The 26,392-nt window shown below is 43.6% G+C and overlaps 1 protein-coding gene and 1 long non-coding RNA gene across 5 annotated transcripts in view; one reads left to right on the top strand and one right to left on the bottom strand.

Moving 5' to 3' along the window:
- LOC141998896 (uncharacterized) overlaps window positions 1-26,392 on the bottom strand; it is a 60,274-nt gene that overhangs the window by 20,746 nt on the left and 13,136 nt on the right. The window contains exon 1 of one of the 3 annotated variants that reach the window (XM_074971866.1): window positions 3,407-3,523. The exons of 1 other annotated variant lie outside the window; for it this stretch is intronic. The gene's annotated coding sequence lies outside the window, so the exon portion shown is untranslated. Of the gene's footprint in view, window positions 1-2,588; window positions 2,688-3,406; window positions 3,524-26,392 lie in introns of those variants that run through there. One more of the 3 variants, XM_074971875.1, reaches the window with a different exon arrangement.
- LOC141998918 (uncharacterized) lies at window positions 4,411-25,405 on the top strand. Of its 2 annotated transcripts, XR_012641928.1 has the most exons (4): window positions 4,411-4,853; window positions 11,241-11,309; window positions 13,705-13,763; window positions 25,061-25,405. It is a non-coding gene; the product is annotated as an uncharacterized LOC141998918 (long non-coding RNA). The 2 variants fall into 2 exon arrangements; XR_012641927.1 differs by lacking the exon at window positions 25,061-25,405 and having other exon boundaries at window positions 13,705-14,325.

Consider the following 26,392-nt stretch of genomic DNA (forward strand, 5'->3'; position numbering starts at 1 on the left):
AAGATGAGCAATTGAGAGGGAGGGGGTTTTGTCAATTGTTTAAAAAAACTTTAGTTTTTTGTTTGGTTTTGTTTACACTTGTTTAATGATTAACAAAGACCTCCTTTATACAAAATGTTAACGATTCAACTTCTCCACCCCTTCATTTAAGGTGTTAAGAGTTAACAATAATGCTGAGACCCAACCCCACCCCATAGCACAAGTCCTCCAGCAAAATCTGGAAAACCCAAGCCTGACATTTCTAATAGTTCCAAGTTAAAAAACAAGCAGATTTTTTTGTTTGTTTGTTTTGATGGGGAGGTGGGGGCATACATAGGAGAAAGGGAGTGAGCATGACCCTTTACACACATAAAACAGCAAAAGAGCACTCAAGCTCAGTTTAAAATCTCCGGAGGCCACCTTTAAAATAACCATAGCCATCAGACCTAGTTGGCCAGGTATACATTGGACAACATAGTTATGTATCACCAAACCAACCATTGTACCACCGTTTCCAGGAAAAAGCAGATCTATCTATTGCAGGCAATGGGTGCAAGTGAACAGGCATGGAACACAGTTTAGTTACAAATATAGACAAAAAAAAAAAGCTATGTTTATACAAGTTCCCATGCCCAAATTACCAACACCTGTTGTCAGCTATAGGTAGTTTTTTCCTAGGGTCGACAAGGCCTAACTGAATGAATAACATTAAGTAGAAGCAGGATGGAGGTGAATGGGGTCAGAATTAAGGCTATCTAGGGGAGGTTAACACTACATTTCCATATTTTCCTGTGTGTTTTTTTATTTAGATGTTTCTGGCTTTCAGTGTTTGTTTTCACGCTATTTTAAGACGACATGCACCCCAGGTCACTATTTACAAAAATAAGATAGTTATTCATTTATTTTTCTTTTTCTTAATTTTGTCCATTTAAGAGTACTATGCATATAGTCAGTTTTCTGGGATGTTTGTGTGGATCTTTCATGTCTTTCACACAGCAACCTGGGAGAGAACCACCTTTTTCAGAATAGGAAAGTGTGACTATAAATCCCAGCCCCCAAAAAATTGTTAGCATGGACCTTGGGGAGGTGTAGTACCTGCCTCCCCTCCCGAAAACTAATATCTGAAAAACTAATAATTAGAGAATTTAAGGGGAAAAGCCCCATTCAGGCATGACCATTCTCCCTCCCCCTGGCCCCCCAAACCAGTTTGGACACTTATTAACATCACCAAGGAGTGGCAGTTTCTTCCCAAGATCGAACCAAAGGAGAGAGTCCTTCTCTCCTCTTTCACAAGAAAGGTCCTTGAACAGTAGGTTAGGTTCCAGGACAATGGATTAAACTGGGGACACTGCATTACGCACATTTACTCTGAAAACACTAAGCTTTCTGTGCAATACAATCTCTCATCTGGTGGAGTTGGAATTATTCCATGATCAACTCCTTAGTCCACATCTCTATCACCACCAGCTGCAACCATCATTTCCCAACCATAACCCTTTCCCTGTCCCATGCTTCCAAACCTGAAAATAAGAACAGGCTCTCTGATCCTCTCTAACCTTAACCACTTAATCACCCACCATCTCTTTCAAGTCCCAGTTATCCCCCAGGAAAGGATAGGGGATGAATTCTATTTCTATCTACATCCCCAACAACTTGACCCTTCCCACCTGCCGTCCTCATGTAATTTACCCTATCACGGTATGCTGACCCCTCAAGCAACTTCTTCCTCCCTGATCAGTGGGCACATTTTTACCCATAACATTATGAGCTCCCCTCACCTCCAAGTCACCTATGGGTGGAGAATCAGGATAGAGAATGTTATCTCCCAAACTCCACCAGCAACCCCAGATATGGCATTCCCTCCACTTTTCTCCCAACAAGAAATCCTTCCTTTTAGCCTCCCTCCTCCATACGTGGGGGTCTCCCCTGGATTTCCCAACTCCCCTGTTCCAGCCCCAGGCAACTCCCACCCCATATGCCTCCCCCGGGATTCAGCACCTGCTTCCCTCCTGCACAGTGCTAGGAGAGTGCACGCACCCACCCACCGCTCTGCATGGACCCCAGACTGGGCGCTTCCCTCCCCATCCCACAAGCCCTCCCCCCCACACCCCTGCCCCACAAGCCCTCCCCACACACACCACCCCCAACTCCCCCCCCACACACACTGCCTGAGGCCACCGCCCCTCACATACCCCCCCCGCCCCCACACACACACACACACACACTCTCTCTGCCCAGCCCCAAACTCTGAAACTTTCCCCGGGGCGGGCGGGCGGCTCAGCCCTGCCGGGACCCCCCCGGCCGCCGGCAGCACGCGGACCCCGCTCCCGCACACACACAGCGCCACTTACCGAGCGGCGCCGGGCGGGAGGGGAGGGGAGGGGGCGGTTCTCAGCTCCGGGCGGGAGGGGGCGGCGCAGCGTCTCCCCCCGGTGGCGGCGGATCCATTCCCCTCCCGCAAACACACACAGGATCCATTGTCCGCCAGCGCTCCCCCTCCGCACACATGGTACCGCCCGTCACTCCCCCCCCCCCATTCCAGCTAGACGAATGGTACCACCCGTCACCCCCTCTGCCCCGCCCCGGCAATGGTACTGTCCCGTACTTACTGAGGGGATGGTGCCGCCTCTCAACCCCACCCTGGGAATGGTACTGTCCCAAAGGAGGAGACTGTAAATACCCTTCCCCCACACAATGGCATCAACCGGCTTCTTAAAGAGGCAGGCCTGAATCCATAAGCCCCTTCCGCGCCTGCACGAAGCACCGCCCTTACATTCCCCCATTCATCTTGGTACCGCCCCCTCAATTAACATAGCTCATCCCCCACCTCACTGTGGCACCACCCCACCTCTCCCCTTTAAAGAGACAGCCACCCAATTGTGCTTCTTAAAGGGACACTCCCCTAGTGCCTCCCTCTCTCGCTGCCCCTTCCCAGCGCCCAGTGGCGACGGGGCCGCCTCCTTTCCTCGCCCGCCCCCTCACTCCCCCCCGCGCCAGGTGAAAGCCCGGCCCGGCCGCCCCCCGGGGGCTCCCCGCGCCGCCCCCTGCAAAGCCCCAGCAGGCCCCGGCCACGCTGCGCCCGGAGCTGCCCCAGCCCTGCCCAGAACGCGGCCGCCCCGGGAGCCGCCGGGCAGCGCCGAGGCGAGCGGGCGCCCGGCCCCGGGGAAGCGGGGCGCCCCCAGCCCGGCCCCACTGACCCCGGGGGGTGGGGGGGGACAACGCAGCACGGCGCCGCTCCCCCGCTCGGAGCGAGCCTGCCCCCCGCCGCTGTGGCAGGGAGGCGGCGCCCACCACCCTGGGGTGCGATCAATTGTCTCGGGCAGCAAATTGTCAACAGTCCCTCAGCCTCCCACCCCCAGCGCTGCCCCGGCGCCGGGGGCACAAGGGCGCCGGGGGCCGAGATCCAGGAGACTGTGTCCGCGCTCACCTGAAACGGGGCCTTCCTTAGAAATACGAAGGTCCGCACAGAACCTATTACAATGGATACTCCGGCCTGCCTGAACCTGGGGGCAGAGCCAGACCTGTCAGTCACGGGCAGCGGGAGCATGCCCTGCCTCCTGAAGTTTCCTCCACTTGCAATAACTTCCACAGCCAGGATGATTCTCATCTGTTTTCCGAAATCACAGGTGGCGATAACTATTATTTGAAGGGGGAAAGTACAGTTTCATCTTCCCCTCGACGGGCTGTGCACACAGAGACGGGAAACTCTGCTCTGCCCAGGACAGAAGTTGATTTTCATTCTTGGGGTTGGGCTGATGTGTTCTTTCTAGTTTATTTATTAAAGCCCCGTTAGACATGCTGACTGTCAAGACCAGAATAGATCTGTTGCACTCTTCCTTCCATGTGTTTCAAGAGCTCCATAAATCACTATGTTCCAGCCAGCGGATGGATCTCTTTTTGGTACCTATTCCCCGCATTGAATCACGTCCTCAACGAGCCCTCTCCATGATCCCCTGCTAGCTTCTGACATATGAATCACGCTGCCTGGTTAACTAATGGATGGACCCCTTCAAAAAAGTCTCGTTCTCTACATTTACCAGTTGAGGGAACGGACAATAGATAATAGGCACTGGACCTCGCAACAGATGATAGGATGAGATCCAGAGGGGATAACAGGAATTAGGGGGTAGGACTCACATGAACTCTGGATCACTGACACACGTGTACATGAGATCAGCATTCTCAGTAGGTTGCCCTAAGAATTGGATTTTTGTTTCTGTGACACAGTAAGCAGGGGAGCCAAGCACTGAGGATTATGCACCATGCTGCATCCATAAAGGTGAGAATACAAACAAATATTTATATTTCCCCTTTGGATGTTTGTCATCCTTCATCATGCTTCAGTAGAGGGGGTGAAAGTGGGTTCAGTCTTTACCCCCAAAATATTTCAGTTCAATAGCGATCACCCTGCCGTCAAAGAGGCCAGATTTACTGTCTTGTGAGCCCAACAGAAGCTTCTTCTAGGGTTCAAGAATGGACTTCACAGAGGGTCTACTTTTTACTGGATAGGGTCCATATGTGTCTGATTTCTCCTGGAGGCCTCAGCAGAGGATATGAGAAGAGAATTCCAGGGGGAGGGAGATGACCTTTGAGCTCAGCTTCCTATCACGCACTCTGATGCTGCCAGTGTCCATGCTTCGTCCAATACCCTCCATTCGTGACTCACAGGGAAGCAGAGAAGGAAGAGGTAGCTGAGTTCCGCAATCAGAAGCATGGCTGCAGGTATGAGCTACTGGGACTCAGGAATGATCTTCCACTTGGCACGCTGCCTGTCTGGCTTCACTCCCATCACAGAGATAGGGGCACTGCCTCCCCTCCAGCCATTTTATTCCCAATACTGCCTGCCTCCTTCCTGGCAGGAGAAGGGATAAAAGGTGAGTCAACCTGTCCTGGGTTGCATCTTGCCCAGCAGAGTGTCTCCCCCCTCACCTCCACTCCCTCCAATCCTACCTGGCTCTGTCTGTCCTTTCCTGCCCAAGGAAGGGAGGCAGAGGTAATCCCACCCTAGTTAGTTTGTGAGAGGGAAACTGTTATCTGCCCACAGAGCTGGGCAAGCTCCCCTGTGAGATGCTAGATAAAGTGGGGGAGGAGGGGAGAGGAGAGCAGGAGACTGGCCCCTCCCTTTACCCTCTGGCTTTCTCAGCCTAGCTGGCTCCTTGAAGCCTGCAGGGGCATCAGCCGCTGCAAACACCTCACCAGGGAAGCAGAGCTAAGGGGACATTCACCCAAAAAGGCAAATGAAGCCCTGAGACATTGCTGGGAATTGACATGTTATTGAACCAAAGAGTTAGTCAGTAATATGATACCACATTTTGAGTCTCCCTCAGACAAGCTCTGCAGCAAGGAGGGAGAGAAAATTTCAGGAGGGGGTATTCCCACGCAGCCAGTAACTGGCAGGTCTGGGTCTGCCCCTAGCAGGCTTTGCACCCATTGCAATGGATCCCTAGACCTTAGCATGAGGAAGAATGCACTAGGTTGTGCAACAGTCCACAACTAGATAAGAAGGAACGGACAAGAATGACAAATAAGCACAACCTATCAACCCCAAAAGTGCTGGAAAGCCCCATCCTGAGCAAATGCTTGATGTTTTGGGGATTAAATGCTAATGCAACTTGAAACCCTCTTGTGGCCAGTGTTTTAGGGTTTGCAGTGGTTCCCCCCTCCTTCCATTCTGTGGATCATTTTGAGAAAGATATAGATTCTCATAAAGACTCGCCTCTCCTCCCAAAACACTACCTTCCCTCCACCACTCCCACAAAAAAGTTCTCAAAATATTTAATCCTGTAAATCATGAGAAGAGCACTAACTACAGTGGATATATTGCATCTATCACTGAGAGAAATCCAAATTTTGGCATTGTCACACTTTTGCAACATTTAGATAGACTGTCATGCCAATAAAGTTAGCGTATTGAAATGTAGCATTCTCTCACTTCCTCACTCTTCAAATGACACCATCCCTTTTCCTATCCACTCCCCACCCTTAAAATAAATCCCTGCTCTGTGGAAGCAGCATAATTATACTGGAATAAAGGCACTTAGTCTGGAACAGTGTCCACATGAAGAATTATACCAGTATAATTCCAGTAGTATAATTCCACTATAGCTATAACAGTCAATTTCCCCACGTAGACAAGTGGTAGTTATATCATTTTCCCTCTCCATCCCTTATTCTTAAGATGTTGTTCCCTGCTTGTTCCCTCCCACACAGTTATCTATTGGGAATTTCTTCCCCTTCACTTACCCCTCCCCCACCTCTTGAGAAGGCTGAAAGCAGGCCCTACATTAACTCTTTGCAGTTGTAGTTTTCCATTTCCAGCCCACAAGGCTGAACTCGGAGGGGTAGCCTATAGGAGTCTTTTTTACCTACAGTGTCCCACTGTGGCTACTACCAAAGCAGCTCCATTGGTGGTGGCAGCAGTCGGACACTTTTTAAAGATCAGTCTAGTGTAGTCAAAGACTTTCTCCTCCTGAACTAATCTCTGCTTCTTTACCCACCCTAATCGGTACCAACTTTTAAACCTTGCCTATTTCAGCATTTAGCATAGTTGTTTTTTTTAATTAATGTCCACAATCCCTCCTCCTCCAGACATACCACCATTTTCTTCCCCTTAAAGCACAGCATAAATTGAAATCTTTTTGTTAGGGCTGTTGATTAATCGCAGTTAAATAATGCGAATAACTCAAAAAATTAATCGCAATTTAAAAAAATTAATTGTGATTAATCGCAGTTTTAATTGCACTGTTAAACAAGAGAATACCAATTGAAATTTATTAAATATTTTGAATGTTTTCTACATTTTCAAATATATTGATTTCAGTTACAACACAGAATGCAAAGTGTACAGTGCTCACTTTATTTTTATTACAAATATTTGCACAGTAAAAATAAGAAACAGTATTTTTCAATTCACCTCATACAAGTACTATAGTGCAATCTCTTTGTCGTGAAAGTGCAACTTACAAATGTAGATCTTTTTTGTTACAGAACTGCACTCAAAAACAAAACACTGTAAAACTTCAGAGCCGACAAGTCTACTCAGTCCTACTTCTTGTTCAGCCAATCGCTAAGAGAAACAAGTTTGTTTGCATTTACAGAACATAATGCTGACCGCTTCTTATATACGTCACCTGAAAGTGAGAACAAGCATTCGCATGGCACTTTTGTAGACGGCATTGCAAGGTATTTACATGCCAGATATTCTAAACATTTGTATGCCCCTTCATGCTTTGGCCACCATTCCAGAGGACAAGCTTCCATGCTGATGACACTCTAAAAAAAAATGCATTAAATAATTTGTGACCGAACTCCTTGGGGGAGAATTGTATGTCTCCTTCTCTGTTTTATCCACATTCTGCCATATATTTCATATTAAATCAATCTCGGATGATGACCCAGCACATGTTGTTCATTTTAAGAACACTTTCACTGAAGATTTGACAAAACGCAAAGAAGGTACCAATGTGAGATTTCTAAAGATAGCTACAGTACTTGACCCAAGCTTTAAGAATCTGAAGTGCTTTCCAAAATCTGACAGGGACGAGGTGTGGAACATGCTTTCAGAAGTCTTAAAATAGCAATACTCCGATGCAGAAACTACAGAACCCGAAACACTCTCCCCCCCTCCCCCCCCCCCCAAATAATCAACCTTCTGCTGGTGGCATCTGACTCAAATGATGAAAATGAGCATGCATCAGGCCACACTGCTTTGGATCGTTATTGAGCAGAAATCATCATCAGCATGGACACATGTCCTCTGGAATGGTGGTTGAAGCATGAAGGGACATATAAATCTTTAGCGCATCTGGCACATAAATATCTTGCGACACCGGCTACCACAGTGTTATGTGAGCACCTGTTCTCACTTTCAGGTAACATTCTAAACAAGAAGTGGGCAGCATGATCTGCAAATGTAAACAAACTTGTTTTTCTGAGCGATTGGCTGAACAAGAAGTAAGACTGAGTGGACTTGTAGGCTCTAAAGTTTTACATTGTTTTGTTTTTGAATGCAGTTTTTTTTTTTTTACATAATTCTACATTTGTAACTTTAATGAAAAAGAGATTGCACTACAGTACTTGTATTAGGTGAATTGAAAAATATTATTTCTGTTGTTTTTTACAGTGTAAATATTTGTAATAAAAAATAAATATAAAGTGAGCACTGTACACTTTGTATTCTGTGTTGTAATTGAAATCAATATATTTGAAAATGTAGAAAACATCCAAAAGTATTTAAATAAATGGTATTCTATTATTATTTAACAGCGTGATTGACAGCCCTACTTTTTGGAGGCAGGGCCTATCTCTCACTACATGTGTGTACTCAATAATATGGAGCCCCACTGTGGTTGGGGCTTCCAAGTGCTACTGTAATAAATAAGGAACAGAAGAGCATCATTGGTGATTCACATATAGGGCCCAATCCCAGTTCCTACTGACATCATGGACTCAATCGTGGTCTCCTTAAGAGACCAAGCAGTTTAGGCTGGGATTTTAAAAAGTGCCGGAGTGAGTCAGGCACCCAGTTGCCATTCCATTTAGGTGCCTTTGAAAATCCCAGCCTTACAGTTTAATCGTGACAAACACAAAATTAGCAACAGGTTAACAGGTGCACCTTTCTATGCATGGTTCTCCACTGCCTTGCCCCTTGTGTATGAAATGGGTGTAAAACACTACTAGATCAGAAAGCTACCATGTTATACAGGCAAAGATTACTGGCCAAGCTGCAAGGCAATGGCGAATCATTCCTTCAGTCTCAAATAACCCCATCAAGCCACCATCCTTTCTTTTTTTCTCCTCCCATCTCACCTTCCGTCTATTCCTTCCTCTCTTTGGAGGACTCTTGAAATCAGTTATCAGAACATTTTACTTTACTCTTAAGGCACGCCCACACTGGAAACTTCAAAGTGCTGTCGCGGGAGCGCTCGCATGGCAGCACTTTGAAGTGCGAGTGTGGTCACTCACGAGCACTGGGAGAGAGCTCTCCCAGCGCTCCTAGTAATCCACCTCCCTGAGGGGATTAGCTCCGAGCGCTGGTAGCACAGTTCCCAGTACTCGGAGTCTGTTTACACTAGCGCTTTAAAGCGCTCTGACTTGCTGCGCTCAGGGGGGTGATTTTTCACACCCCTGAGCCAGCAAGTTCGAGCGCTATAAAATGTAAGTGTAACCAAGCCCTTAGAGTTAAGTTGGTACTTTGCCCTATCCTCTCTGGGAATTGTCTACAGTAAAATACCAACCAGAGTGAATTCCCAAGGCAGAAGTTCTCAACTAAGAAATCCCTACTGTTGGCCTTGAAGAGCTTCACCATGGGAACTGACAACAAAAGCCTCCCTGCTGATTTTAATAGCTCTGACAGGTTGTAAGGTGGAAAGGCAGCCTCTCAGGTGGCCAAATCCCAGACCATTCAAGGCTTTAGAGATTGTCAGCAACTACACAACACTCAAGGAGGCCTTCCCCTCCCCATTTACGTTCTTACAAGCTGTTGCAAATAATCCAACTCTCCTGGTTCTTTACAGTATTAAAACAAATCCAAGAACACCCAGAACATCACAGCTGTCACCACACTGCACACCATGGTCTTAGAACTTCATGGCAGCAACAGGCATACAACTCAATCTTTCTGCTCAAAAGCACAATCCTCTACAATTTGGGCTATGATACACAGCTGAGGAGCCCCAATTCTATCCACATAACAGTAGTGGTTCACATGCCTACCAGCTCAATACATTTATGTTCTGCTTTCTATATATGGTTCAGAGCTTTGCATACCATGATTGCTGCTTTCATTCTTTTAGCCCCCAATCCTGCAAAAACTTACACAGGTACTTAATTTACACACGTAAGTATAAACCCATTGAATTCAATGGGGCTACTCAGGCAAATACAATTAACAGCATAAGTAAGTGTCAGCACACGGGCTTTTAATCTCTTTTAAAATTATATAGTAGCCCCTGTCCATCTGTCATTAACTCCAGTCAAATGTCCTCCACCACTGTAGACACATATTGCTGTTCCAAATAAAACAAGTTTTGCTTGAGAACAAGTGGATCAGGCCCTTCAGGCGACTCAGAGCCATACTGCTTCACTCCTAAAATTATTCTGTTTCCTTTTCTTCTTTACAGTGGACTGACCATTATTCCCAGAGTAGAGACAGGCACTCACCATTAAGAACTCATTATTTACAAACAGTTACCATACAGATCATCACAGGTCTTCCTTACACTTAGATGATATAATTATTGCATTAGCAGCCCTTTGGGCCCCAATCCCACTCAAGACAAAGGACACTACCATTGACTTCAACAGGAGCAGAATGGGGGCAGATAAAACACTTCCTACCCTTTTCAGGTTCTAGACCATTTTACCTCTAACAACTTTCTGTTAAAATTATGCCACATATGTTCTATCTGTTGAACTACAATTTCCCTCTTTGAAAATGGTTATAGCTTTAGGGTACATCTACACAGCAATTACACACTCACAGCTGGTCCATGCCAGCTGACTCGGTCTGACAGGGCTTGGGCTACGGGACTGTAAAATTGCGGTGTAGACATTCGGGCTCAGGCTGGAGCCCATGCTCTAGAACCCTGCGAGGGGGGAGAGTCCTAGAGACTGGGCTCCAGCCTGCGCCTAAATGTCTACCCTGCACTTAAACAACCCCATAACCCGAGCCCCGCAAGCCCGAGTCAGCGGGTACAGGCCAGCTGCAGGTGTGTAAGTGCTGTGTAGACGTACCCTTAGAGCACTGAAGCACTACACACTACTTAATAACCTAATCTCCACTTCCTTGCACCTTATGTAGTCCTGAGTACACTTGTGCAAAGTAGGTGTAAAATGCTCCCACTGTTGTGAATGGAGAATTCCAATTGCCAGGAGGCTTTTTTGGGTATTCCCTCCCCCACCTCACTTTGCTCAAGTTTAAGTTATTGAACAAGGTGCATGCAACAGAATCAGACACTATGACTTTTTCTCTTCCAACATTTACGTTTTACGTGGCTGTGTGTTATAATGAGCCTTCCAGAGAGGTAACAATAAATTCTATAAGAAACCAAGGTGATTAAAGCCATAATACTGCAATGAGCTCTGCATGGAGCTCACTGCAGGCTGAGAGTCTAAAACAGGAAAGTGTGAAAGAGGCAGTTAAAGGTCCACTGTTAATTTAAAGCCTACTCTTCTATCTGAAAAAAATGTTTTAGAGATTACTGCTACTAGTAATTCCTAAGATTACTATAACAGGTTATATTTTTTGCTATTTTTTCCAGTTTGGTTACTTTCTGCACTTGACAGCATTGTGTGTCCAGTCAGCCTCATTGTGCCTCTAGCAAAATCAGGTATGCCCTCTTACTGCAAACATTTAAGCACATGCTTGACTTTACTCAGGTGAATAGGCCCACTGAGTTTCCCTTGTTCGTGTGGAACTTCACATGGCCACAGGAGAGCGAAATACATTGTTAATATTAGAACATTATTGTAAAGATTGTAAAAATTGGCAGAGGAACTCAGAGGTAGTTTTAGTACCTCAAACTATTTTAAAGTTGTTAGGTCTCCAATCCTGAAAACTTCTCTACAATTCTGGGACTCCCTATGCCTCCAGGGAACCCCCCTGAAATAAATGGTGTTCTGTGCAGAAGCAGTGGTCTGACTTCGTTAAGCATTTAGCAGGATTGGTGCCTACATTTCTGATTCATAGATTCCAAATCCAGAAGGACCATTGTGATAATCTAGTCTGATCTCCAGCATCACAGGGGCCTGATCTGCCCCTTTCAAGATATTAGTCCAGATCCAGACATCAAACACACAAAACCACCCTGATCCATTATAAAAATGCAGCTGTAGGAAATCCTCATCTTATAAAGAAAGCATCCCTGGCAGTTACTAAGCAGGTACACTGCAAACTTTAGCTAGCAATATAGATAAAAATTCAACATTATCTCCCATGTTAAAAAGAAGAAGATATATTAAACCAGAAGGAAAATCAGATAAACATAATATGGAAAAATATATGCTTATGAAACACATGGAATAACATACATTCATGCAAAATTAAGGTTGAAAACTTGAATGTACAAAAGTTAGAACATTCAAATGTTGAAGTTTGCACAGGAATGTTAACTCAGCTACACTGGACATACTCTATGTAAGGTATTTGTTTACACACACAGTTAGATGTGGACAAGCCATGAGAACTTGGCTTCAGAATCTCCTGACTTTTGTGCATTTAAGTAGAGTCCTGCATGGATACAAACTTTCTATCCGCAGATGCGGATATCCACGGAGCTGTAGAGATCTTGCGACAACGAGCGAGACCGACTGGGCCAGTAACTGCCGCAGCAAGAGCAGCAGCATGTCGCACACCACCAGTTGGACAGGACTCCTGTCCAGGAGCTTGCAAGCAGCTGCACACACCAGAGTGACCATGGACAGCTGCCAGTGAGCCTGTTGCCCACCCTAGTAGGCAGGGCTAGGGGCAGCACACGGAGGAGCTGCCCAGGCTGGGCGCTGGCTCCTGCGAGTGGCGGCCCAACATTCTGCTGCTTTCGCCACTGCAGTTCCTGGCCCAGTTGCTGGCCATAGCCCTGCTGGTCTCGCTCGTTGTCGCTAGAGCCCTGCGGCTCCATGGATATCCGCGGATATAAATTTTGTGTCCACGCAGGACTCTACATTTAAGTTACACTATAATCTTAGACTTTTATTATTATTATTATTATTATTATTATTATTTAATGCCCTTGATTTTTTTTAAAAAAAGTATTCTCCCACAGCCCCGCAAGTTGCCAGCTAACCACATCCTGCCTCTATCCAACTATACCACATGCCTAGTCCATGACAACAATCCCAACACCAAACCACCCTTGCTGCACCCATCAAAAAGCCTGTCAATTGCCCTGATATACACCCCTGTATTTCCCTGGCCTGACACAAAGCAAATTAAATTTCAGCACAGAAGGAATATTTCTGAGATTATTATGAACAGCTGAAGGAAAGAGTTTTCAGTAGAAGTGTCCTTTTTCTTACATGGCATCTCCATTACTGGAGGTTTACAACTATGGTAGTCCATTCTGTGCAATCCTCTGGTAATCTCTTTGTGGATGAATAAGTATCCTACTCAGCAGTAATAACTATAGGAGGCTCAATTCTGTCCTCAAATAGAAATAAACAAGAGAAATTGTCCCAGCATTAATACAGAACACACTTCTTGGGCTGCCAGGGGTCCTTTGGCCTCTGATGCTACCCCAACTTGCACCTGGCTACCCCAGAACCCTTGGCTTCTGGGGAAAGCCCTCTGAGCTGGGGTTGTACTCTAGGGTGCAACCCTGCATCCTGGGCCAAAGGCATTGATGAATGAGGCCCACAGACTGTACCTCCCTCTGAAATAAACGGGAGTTGTGCACAAGCCTCCAAGGGTGGAATTTGGCTCAACAACTCTACTGCAATGCTATAATAAAATAAAAATAACTTCAGCATGATTTCCTCTTTACATTGTACATGAAGGAAAAAACCAATCCCTTACTGTAGTCCAGACTGGTCCTTTAAAGTGAATGGGAGTCACATGGTTAAATGCCTGCCATGAAAACGTAGGCGTTGTTGTCTGTTTTGTGAGGCAGAAATCAATATTCCCGCCTCCTCTTCTTCTGTTATTTCACCTTGAGATACTCATGCTCAGATAGATGAGATCTAAATTTTATTCACTGTTACTGAAACTTTTTACTTTCCAACATTTCACAGGGTCGCAGATGTTCTTGGAGCATGAACTGGACTGCAGTTTGCCACTCAGCTCCCTAAAGGTGCTTGAAGTACTCTCATCTCCCACTGGTTCTTGAAGTACACTTATTCTCCTTACACATCACATATCCATGACTATTTCTAACTATAGTACTCAACCGTCTATCCACTAATTCTGTTCTCTGTGTGCTTCAATAACATCCGTCTTTAATGTTACAGCCTCTATTCTTCCCCGTATCCCTATAATTTACTCCCCAATGCTAGCCTCTTCCATAAAGCAGCCATCCCAGTCCATTCTTCATTCTGTAATACATTCAATACTCCCTCTTCTCACTCTCTCTCTTTAATTTATCGACTGGCAGTTGCTTGGTCGAGACTGCGACATGGATGAGAGCTAGTTGGCTGGAGTTCAATCCAGACAAGTCTGAAGCAATCCTGATTGTGGGAAACTACCAGAAGATGTAGCGAATATAATCTAGTTGAAGATAACATCTGCTTCTTTGACTGGGGATGTGTGTTTGGCTTTTGTTCAGACTTAGGGGTCTGGTTAGATTCCCAGATGTTACTAAAGGATCAGGTAGCAGCAATGTCAGGATGGCTGGTTTTTAAAAACTTACATATGGCCAAGAAGTAGTGACAGTCCCTCTCCAAAGTAGATCTGACAACTGGCATTTATGCCTCTATCATCTAAGGATGAGAATACTGCAATATTTTCCACATGGCACTGCACTTTAAATCCATTCATAAACTGAAGCTGGTGCAGAATTCAGCAGCCCACTTCAAAAGCCATGTATCCTACCGTGAGCATTTTTACCCTGGTGCTCCAGGATCTGCACGGGCTGACTGTTGGCTTCCAGGTAGATTTTAACATGTTTCACTTGACATATAAAGCCCTAAGTGGCCTGGGACCTGCCTACTGGAGAGACCACATCTCTCACCTTGCCACATTGCTGCAGTTGCCATCAGCAGAAGCATTTAAACTGGCACCCGCTTTGTATAAGAGAACGCTGCTGGCAGATCCTTCTAGGTGAAGTCCCCTTGATTTCAGAACTTGCTCCACTGCTTAATCCAAAATAGCTTGCTTTTGATTATCATTACGGCACGCTGGAAAGCTCAGTTTTCTTCTCCACATTATGAAGAGGGGGGAAGCTTATGTGGGTGGTTAGGAGTGAGAGAAGGATGGTTCAATCTTCAATTTGCCTATGTTTGCTGGTTGGGGTCTAATGGAGTTGCTGAAGTTATAATTAAGGAATTTTCAGTATTTGTAGATTAAACAATGTCAAGGGAGCCTAGAGTGAATGGACAGCTGCTTTTTTTTTATTTTGAAAATATTTAATTCAATTAAATGAATTTCAAAAGCACGACTCACTGTGATATTTAGGTGCTGTATCAGGGCTATATAAAACAAAAAGCTCCATCCATAAGGAAAAGGCAGATTTCCACCTCGCTCTTTGTTTTATTCATTGGCTTATGTTTCAGAGCATGCTATGGTGTTTCTTCTGCTGTGGCTTACCAGATCCAAACCAGAGTGCTTGTTCTTATCTACAAGGTCCTAGATAGGATAAGCACCTACTATCTCAAGGCCTGCTTCTCTTTCTGACAAGGGTAGGACTTGTACAGCCTCCCAAAGCAGATCAGGAACAGTCCTACTCTTGTCAGAAGGAAAGGCAGTCCTTGAGATAGTATATTCCTATCCCATCTAGGATATCATAGACCAGAACAAGCATTTAAGCCTGGAGCTGGTAATGCACAGGGGGCCAGCACAGGTCATGAAGCACTGAGGTGATACGCTCTCTTTGGCTTGTCTGGTTTAAGAGACAGGCTGCTGCATTATATATCAGCTGTAGCCTTTTGTATCCTTCCAATCTAAAACACAGGCAAAGTGAATGAGAATAGTCAGGCCTAGAGGTGAGGAATGCTTCAAGTGCTGTGGCTAACTCATCTTCTGAACAGAAAAGACTGAGCCATTTTGCTAGCCAGAGCTGATGATTGCTCTTCTTTGAGTATCTAACATCAGCAAGGAGGCCAGCATGACCCAGCACCTGCAAACAATATTTAATTGCCAGTGTGCAGATGCCTTCAGCTGAGGGAAAAGTGGTGGCGGTTTCCTGGGCTCAGTTATGTTCTTTATTCAAGTTATGATTTCCTCCCTGCAATTTGGAAGACTGCACGCTCTGTGCTGAATGCACGTTGCTGGCATCACAATCCACGGCATCTTATAATGTCTCCTAAAGATTTTCTGTAGAAAGATGTTAAACAGGAGTGGAGCTAGGACTGAGACCTACTGTGCGACTCTGCATGTAGGGAAGGAAAAGCAGTGACCCATTATGACACTCTGGGACCTGGTAATTTCTGCTTTAGCTGGTATTATGTCTTCCCCTCCATTAAAAACTATGTTTTGCAAGCTGTTATTTGAACCACTCCTATAAAGTACTCTCCAAAGAGGATTACTGTTTCTTTCATTGACTCCTTGTTTTGCATGTAAGGTGACTGAAAAATCATGATATGACTTGGTGGGAGTCTCTTCTGCATTTTGGAAGAATTACAGGGACAGTCAAAGGCCCAGCTTCACCACTGGCATAAGCAGGCACAACTCCTCTGACTTCAATGGAATTGCACTTTCTGGGGACCAAAGGCTATAGTAAATTAGGTTCAATTACCATAGTCCAGGTGCTTTGGCATCTGGAACTGAATGTAGGATTTCAATATACTACACGTATGATCCATCAATGAGAAATTGAACTCAAATCTGTAGTTCACTAACCCACAGCTCTTCCAGCTATAGATAGAACTCTGCCCCCCACACAGTCTGCCGTCCTCGGGCTGAGGAATGAATGAATGAATGCTGACCCTGGAATTGCTGCCCAAGGGTTCTCCTTGATGAAAGCAAGACTCCTGGCATCCTAGTGTATGTCTACACTGCTCACATTACAGCACTGTGATGTGGGCAGTGTAGTCACGCTTTATCCCCAGGGGAGAGCTCTCCCGGCGATGAAAAATAACCACCCTGAACGAGCGGTGCTAGCTTTATCACCGGGAATCCGGCTCCCGACAATAAAGCGCTGTCTATACTGGCGCTTTTCAGCACTAAAACTTTTGTCGCTCAGGGGGGTGTTTTTTCACATCCCTGAACGACTAAAGTTTTAGTGCTGAAAGTGGCAGTGTAGACACAGCCCTAGATTCAACAGAAACTCTCAAATCCTCGGCCCTGCAAAGAGCTGCATCTCTTAACTGTCCACTGTTCGTGACTGTGGGGCCAAAGATGACCTGCTGGTAACAAGGTCTCTTAGTTTCATCTCCATCCTGGTCTTAACTGACTCAAATTGCTAGGTCTTACTATGAAACTGTGTTTCAACCCTTTAAACCTCGCCTTTCAGAGAAACATTATAGGGATGTTAGGATTCCTGAAGTGGTGGTGCAGGAGGAAGCTCAAGAACAAATGCACATGCTGAGATTACTACTCTCACTCTAAGAGAAGGCAGGGCACAGGGTCTACCCAGCTCAGATTTTGGATCCATTGGCAGACTTATCTAGCTAGGGCTGTGGGTCCGCTTGCAGACAAGGCATCTTTTGGAGTGAGAAGGGAGTAACGCTGGGGGAAGTCCAGGACTGAATGAACATGAAGAGCTAACAGTCTTTTTAACCTAAAAAGTGGGTCCCTAGAGACCACCAGTGAGGTACTCTAGCTTTACAGTATAGGCCAGGGTAGAAACTGTACACAAGTTCAGTTGATAATACTGGAAATCCATAGGCGAAGGAAAAGTTTTAAAACAGAAGGGAACATTCTTCTTGAAATCAATACTGTGAAGGTATCTTAAAGGAAACACGCTGCAAAAAAAGGACACATTCACCACACATAAATCTTTAATGGTATCTTGTACTTCCAACAAAGCCATTTTTAAAACACCAGATAATGTAACACACCTGATAGAGCAATAATCCCCACATGGCAAAATCTGATTTCACATCTGGTAAGTGAAATGCCTCTGCTTCGTCCCAAGGTCAGGGTTAGGTGTTAGGGTGAGCTGTTAATGGAAGGTTAGGGACTACAATAACACATAATGGCTCTTCAGGGAATAGCTTTCAAATGCTCTTTTCTTGTACAATAATGCAGTATCATCAGAAAGCACAGGTTGCACAAAATAAAGTCACTGTCAGTGATAGTGGTTAACTGTGCTGTAACCAGTTAAGAGCTTGGGTTAGGGGGCCTGGTTTACATTCCAGTGCTCAGAGTGAGTGTGGGGGTTGCTCAGTGTTAGTTCCCTTTTAGTTCACTATCCTACATTCTTTCATCTGTCTCCTGGTATGTCTTCTGCAGCACACCAGATTCAATCAGCCACTCCATCCTAACACTCTAGCTCACTGTGATTGAGAGCAACGCTATAGAAATCCATGAGAACTTACAATGACAGAACAAACATTTCAGCCAGATGCAACTAGGGCCTCTGATTCATAAACAAAAAAAAACACACAGTGAAAACCAAAGGGAAACATCAGCAACACAGAGTACAGGAACCCAAATTCATTCAGAATCTGCCCTAAATCAACAAACAAGTCAGCCAGACACAGCTGGGATAGCTGCAGAAACTGTCAATCACCCACAAACAACCGGGAGCTAAAATCTATGCAGAATCTGCAGTAAGCAGACAGACTGGATAGGTGAAATTTGAAATCAAAATCCAGGCAGAACCAGCACTGACTTGACAAATAGATTAGTGCTAAATCTAGCATCAGGATAAAGACACAACTCAATAACAATGAAAGGAGAGGTGGAAGGAATAACCCAAGCGCAAGACAGAGTGGTCAAAATTAAGTGATATGAAAAATTTAACACAACTTGCATATAATTCCAAAACTTCAGGACAAATTCTGTGCTAACTTGACTCCAGGTAATCCCACTGATTTCCAAATATGGCCCTTTATGTTCTTCCAAAGAGATGCTAACTGTAAGTCAACAATAGGGAAAGGAACAAGAACTAATTTCTAACTGGCAATATATGGCTTTTAAACAGGGGGACTGATTTAATCAAGGTGATTTGAACTCAGCAAGCAGGAAACCTTGATTTAAATAATCAATTTTAATCTTGTTTTGCTTTGGTAGTTTAGTTATTTGCCTAAAGAAAGGTTGCTTCTCATTGGCTGGTAACCACTAAAATATGCTGATTTCCAAAGAAATATAATCTTACATTTGGTATTAACCAGGAGGATAAATAAATGTGTATAAATATAGTGTAAGAAATTATAGAGCTTAACATATGTTTATTAATATTATTAAGTTTTACATTTTTATAATGTTAGATGGTGAATTATGCATTTCTTACTTATTAGATTAATTTTTTACTTGTGATTTGTGTCAAGCTGTATTTGGAAGGAAATTGGAGTTAAATTAAAAATGCACCAAAATAACATTTTAAAATTGTTTTTCATTAGTTAAATACAGTATAACTACCTTAAATGTGCTCGATACATAAGGGGGGAAAAGCTTATCAAAACCTATTTTACACTTAAAATTAACTGATTTATTAAACAAAGGAAGTATTATCTGCAGTGAGTGAACTGAACTGATTGTTTCTGATCACCATGTCCTTCAAGATTTTAGAACTAGTAGATCTTGTTCTCTCAGACTTAGGTTTTTATTCATAGATTGGAAGATGAACACAAGCTTTCCTGTTTTTCCAACTTCCACTTGGTATCTTAACTTTGAATTAACTAGACATTGAACCTTACTAACTGAATACACTGAACTGAAAATATTCTTGCTGCACCTGTAGAAGAGGCTACTGCTGTCAAAAACTGGTTTAGCACTTCAACAAACTCTGGTTCCGGGTGCTTAGCCAGTGACTTCCACCAGTTCTGTGGTTTGACTTTTTAAAAAACTTGGGCAACAAACATACTGCTTAATAATTAATTTAAACAATTGTAATAGATTATAGTAAATTTAGGCCTTAGTATAAGTTGTCATCTTTTCAAATTTAATTTTAAATAGGTTTATTTATAAAAATAAATCTGTATTTAATTTAAATTTTTTTAAACGACTGAAATAAAAAAGCATTTATAAAAAAAAAAGCCACTGTTTTTTTTAATCTACTGTGGCCTTAAAAATAAACTTAAAATATTTGAGGCTGCAAACTAAACCATGAATCTCATTCCAAGAGGTACTGAGAACTCACAGCTCCCATTGACTTCACTGGACATTGCAGATGTTCAACACGTGGCAGGACCCAGCCATAAGTCTGGTGTTTCTCTAGATGCCAGATAGTGATGAATATGTGCCTAGAGCAGTGGTTCCCAAACTTGTTCCGCCGCTTGTGCAGGGAAAGTCCCTTGTGGGCCGCGCCGGTTTGTTTACCTGCCACGTCTGCAGGTTCGGCCGATCCTGGCCAATGGGAGCTGCTGGAAGCAGCGGCCAGTAAGTCCCTCGGCCCACACTGCTTCCAGCAGCTCCCATTGGCCTGGAGCAGCGAACCGCGGCCACTGGGAGCCATGATCGGCCGAACCTGCAGATGCAGCAGGTAAACAAACCGGCCCGGCCCGCCAGGGGCTTTCCCTGAACAAGCAGCGGAACAAGTTTGGGAACCACTGGCCTAGAGGAAGACTGAGCTGCAGCAAGGCCTTCAGATAAGCAAGAGCAGAACCATCTACCCACACACAGGAAAGTGGTAACCTCCTTCACTTCCTTTGTGGCTTTAACCTAAACCACAACTCCTCCCTTTCGGTTAGAAGTCTTTTCTATACATTCAGATATTTGTCAGCTTTTCTCTATCTAGTATGCAACACCATTCAGTGCTGCATGGAAAAATCTCTTCCTCTTCTCCTCTCTTCCACGTCCCTGCACAGTTTCTCTCACATACAAGAATGAATTTCAGCAGATGGCACAAAACCAGTCTATAGGTCTTCACTTATTATGAATGACAACATTCTTTAAGCACTTTGGTATAAAGGGTGCATAGATATCCAATGCCTATTATGAGAGAGAGGGAAACCTGTTGTCCTTCAAAAGAAATGACAAATGAGCCAGATCCTGAGGTCCTTACTCAGAGAAACATCCAATAAAAAGCCCAGTGCAAGTATGGCCTGAGCAAAGGCTGAGTAAGACCCTCAGGATTTGACCTTGTATTGTGGATCATCCACTTTTACAAAAATGTAAGATAACATGAAGGCTTAAGGGCCAAATCCTGAAGGTTTTGCTCAGTTTTTACGCAGTCAACTCAAAGCCACCATTGGTGACAATGGAGTTTTCTTGAAGTGGGGACAGAGTAAAAACCAAAGAAGCACTTTAGAATTTGGTTTTAAAAATTTAAAAATCTTATAACCCAAGAACAGTACAAGTTAAGGATCAGATTTACCTGGCCCTCATAAGGGATGGTGCCAGGTGTTGCCTTCATGCCCCAACACAGGAGCTGAGCACAACTGCAGTCCTTACACTACCTTTTCTCACAGAAAATTTCCATTTTACAGAACTGCATTTTCTATCAGAAAGTCAGTCTAACAAATTCCCAACCAGATCTAGTTGTGCCTGCCTACGGCACAGTTTATTCCACAGATCCTGCTGGGGCAATGCAGTTCTGTTTCTTCCTAACACCGGGCAGAGCTGTGCCTTCCAGGTACAATTCAGCCCTAAAGTCCCTGGCAACCTTAATTTAGACATATATATTAAAGTATCCATTTGACATCATAAACAGTTATTCAAAACAGCACATATGCAACATGGCCAAGTTAATATTGCTGTGGGAACCTTAACTTTTGAATGTCCTGATGTTGGGGCATTTAAATTCTCACCCTTACCATTGCATTAACATATTTTTATGCATTTAATTTCCTTGTTTAAAAAGAGAGTGAAAAAAGGGGGGATGGAAGGGGTAGAAAAATATGTAAGCATCTGCATGAAGGAACCACTATTTACACTGAGTTTACCCTTTGGTATTACAAGTGTCATCCTAACAGCGACCTTGAGGAGGAGCGTGGATGCAAACTACTCTTTAATGTGTAATTCTCTTTAGAAATTGTTTAAAATCATGGTTACAAGCCTCAGGTACAAGTTAAAGCCAGCTCCCTCCTCCCTTCTTCCCCTCCTCTCAGTTGAGTAAAAAGACGGTCTTGTGATTAAAGCACAGGATCTCAGTTCTATTCTAAGCTCTGCCTGATGCTTGCTATGCAAGGTTGTACAAGATACTTAACCACTCTGTGCCTCAATTTCCCCATCTGTGAAATGGAATCATACACCAAGGTGTTATTGCGATTCTTAATTTTTCAGTGACTGTAAAGATCCTTGGACTTTGAGATCCTTGGATAAAGGCTGGTTTAGAAATGCAACTTCATTATTTGTTGTTTTCTGCAGGTGTAGAGTAGTAGGGTCCACCACATGTCTATGATTACAAGTTCTATGATATGTCAAAGAATCAAAACAGGAAGTGCACTCACCCATTCCATAATTTGGTGCATAATAAAAGAGATTAGAAATGAAGCATTGCATTTCCAGAGTTCCTTGGAGGTTGTTTCTTAAAGAGACACAGACAACTTGAAAGCTTTGAAACTGACTAATTTCAGACAATTACCATTTCTGATTTTTTTTTTAATTTCTTTTTTAAAATGTATGAGTTTTTCTGCTTCTCTGATGTTTACAGCAAGCTGTGTTTGCAGCAAGGGAGAAACAGACTATACACACAGTAACAATGCTGAAAGAAAGGAGAACAATTTTGTTTTCCTGTTTGTTAATTTCTTTCAGTTGTAGTCATCTCAGGTGTTACTTGTAACTACAGTAGGTACATTTCCAGGCAGAAAATTGTTGGCACCCTTTTAAGCGCTGTATGAGACATCAAGCAGCACCAATTCCAAAGTTTGCAGAGTTCTGAGGGGCAGAGTGCATTCTGCGATGCATGGCACCACAGCATGCAGACTTTGAATGGAATGTGCAATCTAAAGATCACACAGCAATCAAATAAACTCACACCTGCAATACAGTGACCACAAACGCAGATTAAGTCACTTGCATTTATCTGCATGTATAATTGCCAGAGTGCACATTCTAATGAGTGTTTAACTGGGTGTTATACAGATCTAGATTATACACTCCAGACCAAATTTATCTCTCTTACAATTTCATTAATTTCAGTAGTATTACACCAGGAATTATTTGGCCCACGGTGTTTTATAGTATACATGATTCATTGTTTCTTTCCTATGACAAGGGGTAATGCACTATCTCAATCAGTGCTGAAGACCTGGCCTCCTTGAGGCTGCTGGACTCCCTGTTTAATCAGACATAAAACAAATCATTTGCTGAGGCAGAGGCATATAAGCATGCTTTAATTACAATATTGTAACACCAATTAGAGATCTATCTAATCGAGGACTCAGTACTTCCTACTCTGGTATTACTCCCATGTTGGGATAATTACTGCTAATTAAGCTTGGAACTAATTAGGCCAAATGATCTCATTTATACAACATAGATGACTTCTAGGAGTTCACAAGAAAAAACAAGGGTGATTTTATCATTCCTGGACTATTCAGAATTTTGCTTTTGAAATGGAACATCTCTTCTGAAGGGATAAACCCTTCTAAAAGTCAACTTCCATTTCTCTAATAACCCCCAAATTCTTCGGCTGAAGGGAAACTCATTCCTACGGAATTCTGCCCCATCAGTCTACTTCACCTTCTGCTATAGCAGTCACACTGGCCTAGCAAAGTGGCGTCCAACCACAGCCAAACTCACACAAAGTCAAGAAACAGAGGGAGTTCCTATTCAGGTTCATTTTTACCTCCTCAGTGAGTTTACCAATATCTGGTGATTCTTACTACTACCTCTATTGTAACATGGGGCAACAAGCATTGTCATACAGAACACAGATGTAAAAGGGATTCCCTTTAAGACCTTGCCCTTTTTTAGGGTTTGTAATAATTTTAAACAGTTTTCAAATACAGTTATGACAATGTATGGCTGTAATATGATTTGCATCAATGCTGTATATAATTAGAAATTACATCCTAACTATATTTAGCAACTGTGTCTGAACCGTGCTCCATATGATGGGTGGGAAAAGAGGGTAGTTTTGGCTAACACAGGTATTTGCAAAGTGCTCCCTGTGGTACAAAACTAACCATGTTTATGGTCTAACCATATTAGCACAGTTTTACCTGCCCCTGTGGATAGAAAAAAATAAATGTATAACCCTATTAGGCTGTGTATATAATATTTTCCCCTTAAGGTATTTAACCACTTCAATGGTGAGAACACTAGTATAGACAAGGCACGCAGTGGTAGCAGATGCCTTAATTACTGTGTCATTCAGATCTGCTCTGAGAAGGGTTGGATAAACCACCATCGCTTTGCCTACACCAGCACAACTAAATTGGTGGGGAGACAAAATCCTATAAACAAGGCCTTAGAGAAACATATTTTAGCCTGGGTATTTTAAGAACTACAAGTGGTTAGGGTTTTACAATTTTAACTTCTCATCTGAAAGATGATATCTCTTGCAGCATATTTCCCCCCTTCCAGTATTCTCGGGCAGTGGTTCAGTATTGACTGAGAGAAGAACACAAACTATGAAACACCAGTATCATTTTCTGCAGCAACTGGATTTTTTTCTTTTTTTTTTTCTTTTTTTTTTTGGGTAGGGAACTCACATCTGAGTGCTGATCAGGTCACTCCATCTATCTAGCATAGGTACATATAGGCCCCCCAACAGTGCAGTATCTGTGAACTTCACAATCTTCTGCTTAGCTTGTCATACCAGATAAGATCAGAGCCTGATAGCTCATGGCTGCAGTGTAGACACGTAAAAAGAAAAGGAGGACTTGTGGCACCTTAGAGACTAACTAATTTATTTGAGCATAAGCTTTCGTGAGCTACAGCTCACTTCATCGTATGCATTCCTGCATTTGGAAAGGAAGATGATGTCTGTCTGTCTGAATGCATCCGATGAAGTGAGCTGTAGCTCACAAAAGCTTATGCTCAAATAAATTGGTTAGTCCCTAAGGTGCCACAAGTCCTCCTTTTCTTTTTGCGGATACAGACTAACACGGCTGCTACTCTGAAACCTGTAAACAAGTAAACATTCCTAAGAGAATCTTAACTTTTGGATTTACTTATTCATCCTTGAGAATTCCCTGTATGAATCTCCTCTGCTGGGATAAGCTTGCCTAAATTCCTTTAACATGTCACTCCTTTCTTCAGATCCCTTCTCTGGCTTCCCCTCACGATCTGCACCAAATGTAGGCTCCTCAGCCTTAACTTCAAACCCCTGCACAACTCTGCACACAGTTAAATCTGTTCTCGCTTTTATTCTTACTCCCCCTCTAACTCACTAGACTCCCTCCTTAACGGCTCACTTTTTTTTGCTTTCTCCCACTTCAGGGTGAAAACCTGGAGCCAAGATTTTACCCATGATCTTCATGCCTTCTTCCACATTGCCCCCTATCCTTGGAATGGTCATCATGTTTTCATGAATCACATTATCCTGCCTCTTCTTCAAATGTCTCAACATTCTGCTCTTCTACAACACCTTTTAAAAGTGAACCCTGCAAAATTCCAACACCAACCTGAAGTGCCTGATTTATTGATTTTTTTAGCTGGGTGTGAAATAACAAATATTAAGTTCCTTGGGGTCAGGGTCCATTTTTTTATTTTTTGTCTGGACATCATTGTCAATGTCTGATTAACCACAATAATAATGTAATTAATGGTAAATAAATTAATGTACAAGGCAGTCCCAAATCTGATATCCCATTCCAGTTGCTAAACATACCCAATCCCCTCCCATCCATGATGATTTCTCAATCCCATCTCAATCTACCAAACTTTCCCCCACTTCCTGGCAAGCCTGTCACTCCTTTCCAGTTACTAAACCCTTCCACCCAGGCAGTCCCCCCGAGAGGCCAACTGCCATCAGAGGCAGAAATGCATCCACATACAGAAATGCATCCATATATATATATTGGATTACATCTTCAGAATGCACACACTTTCCTACATTGGAGGAACTATCTAATCAAACACTGAAATATACGCATTTGCTTATATTAGGGCACTACTAGGACGAGTAGGGGTGGGAGGATTTCTATACATGGGAGTGTAACCAGAGGATACAAAATCTGAGTTAGATGGTGGAAGAGGTGTGATTGGGGTGGTGTCCAGCAGATCATGACACCAGATCTGCTGGGCCTCTTTTAACATCATCTTTAAGTTTAAAGGGGAGGAATTCAGGAGTTTTAGAGTGGGAACAAATATCAGCTGGATAAGGGGAGGCTGAAATCCATAGGTACACTGAAACTGATAGGGAAAAGTCAGTAATAAACAACATATTTATGCAGCACCTATGTCCCAAAGTACTGCACAAGCTCTACAGACAGGAGTCACTATGGGGACTGGAGGACAAAAAACAGGCAAACAAGCCACCTACACAACAGGGAAAAGAGGGAAGAAAGGGAAAATGTTGGTAAAGCACACCAAGGCAAAACCCTTAATCTTACAGACAGCATCATGGGCTCTTTCATTTTTAGATTGTAATCACCCAGGGCAGGGATTGTCTCTTTTCTGCTTTTTTACCCTGCCCTGAACAATGGGGCCCCAGACCCAACTCATCATAGCATAAATATTTACTATCACTACACTGTGCATGCATGGCAAACAGAGCCTTGTTCTTATGTTCTTCTACAAAAGACCAACCCACAGTACAGTGCACAGAAT

This window comes from Natator depressus, chromosome 1, assembly GCF_965152275.1.
Source record: "Natator depressus isolate rNatDep1 chromosome 1, rNatDep2.hap1, whole genome shotgun sequence".
In the NCBI taxonomy this organism is placed as follows: Eukaryota; Metazoa; Chordata; order Testudines; family Cheloniidae; genus Natator; species Natator depressus.